The sequence below is a fragment of the Mus caroli genome, chromosome 4 (assembly GCF_900094665.2).
Source record: "Mus caroli chromosome 4, CAROLI_EIJ_v1.1, whole genome shotgun sequence".
Classification (NCBI taxonomy): Eukaryota; Metazoa; Chordata; class Mammalia; order Rodentia; family Muridae; genus Mus; species Mus caroli.
Window position 1 is genome coordinate 267,053 of NC_034573.1, and position 1,431 is coordinate 268,483.

A 1,431-nucleotide genomic window follows, 5' to 3' on the forward strand; every position below is an offset into this window, starting at 1 on the left:
TGCAGGTGTGTAGGGGTGGGATCAGCTCTCCTGCTACCCCAGGGCCAGCTTTCTCTTGATGCCAGGTGAGGAGTGGGGTCAGTTCTGCACAGCCCTCAGACATCAGCATGTGTCTGGGCAGCAGCCCAGACCAGAGATGTCCACCTAGCCTTTAGTAGTAATAGACCCTGCTGCTTCAGAGCCATGGACCCAGACATGGCCCCTGGTGGCAGCACAGGCCAGGGCTCCACTGTGGTCTCAGGTGGCACCAATTACTCATATCAGGCTGTTCCTGGCTACCCTCGTGTCTCCAGTTCTGCCTCTTCATTATGCACACATCCTTCTGTCTATCTTTCTCTTCCATTTCTCCACCACTTACTTGCTCCTTCCCTTAGAGGATCCTGGGGTCTCTGAGTGTCTGAGGTTTCAACATTGGTCTCAGGAGTGCTATGCCCATTTGTACATTGTGGCACCAGGCAAGGGTCATCTCAGGCATGGTCTGCCTGACCCCCAAGGCCTGTGTAGTGCCACACTGGTGATTACCACAGGCTACTACCCTGGCGGTGCCCCATGGTTCTGGTCTGGTGTTTGGCCACTCAAGTGTCCCCATGCAAGAATACTGTCTCAAGCTATGGAGATCCAGGCAGGATCTTTCTAGTCTCCAGCTAGCTTCCTCCCCTTGGAGGTTGTCTTGGCATGTGGGATATTGGACTTGTGATCATATCTGGCTATTTCCCTGTCTGGCCTCCTGGTAGTTGTCTCAGGCTTGCTTTCTTTCAGGGAACATTAGACTATTAATCATTCCGATGTTCTCAGGTTAGAACACAGGTTGGAGCATAGACAAAGCCTCTCTCTTCTCTGTCACCTACTGAGGTACATGTGACACAGCACCCATGTCTGCAATGCTTCTAGGAGCAGCAAGTTGGTTTCTTGTCTTTTTGTTTGTTTTAATACAATTAATATACTGAATATTTACTGGTAAGACTTTTGCAAACACCTAAAACTTTTAATGAAATAAAACATTTCAGTGGGGAAAAATCTTTGTAGACATTCAGAATAGGTGGGATGAATGTAGCCTATAGGTAGATTCAGATCTGGTTTTTCCATCAGGTGAGTTTTTGGCAACCTTTTTGTTTGGGGGTTTGGGGATTTCAGAATTGTGAATGAGGTACGGGCCTGTTCCTCAGCACCTTGAGGGGCACAAGAGCTTTAGTGTCAGTGCCATCCTAGAGTCAGATGGAACAGCCAGATGCTGGATGCTCTAAACCATCTGAGTTAGCCATGTTCAGAGATGCAACAGTTATGCTCCTCTGAACCAGCATGTTCTGTTGTTAATATAATGATGGTTTCATGAGAAGTATGAACTATAGCTTCAGATCTATAGGGGAAAATATAATACAGATTGACCACAAGCTATCTCTTGGGAGCCAAGATGAAGTGCAGGCCCAGGTC

General features: G+C 47.8%; 1 non-coding gene across 1 annotated transcript; it reads right to left on the reverse strand.

The window, feature by feature from the left end:
• Positions 1-761: 761 nt before the first annotated feature.
• Positions 762-898, reverse strand: LOC115031014. Its single transcript, XR_003836604.1, has one exon. It is a non-coding gene; the product is annotated as a small nucleolar RNA SNORA17 (small nucleolar RNA).
• Positions 899-1,431: the final 533 nt, after the last annotated feature.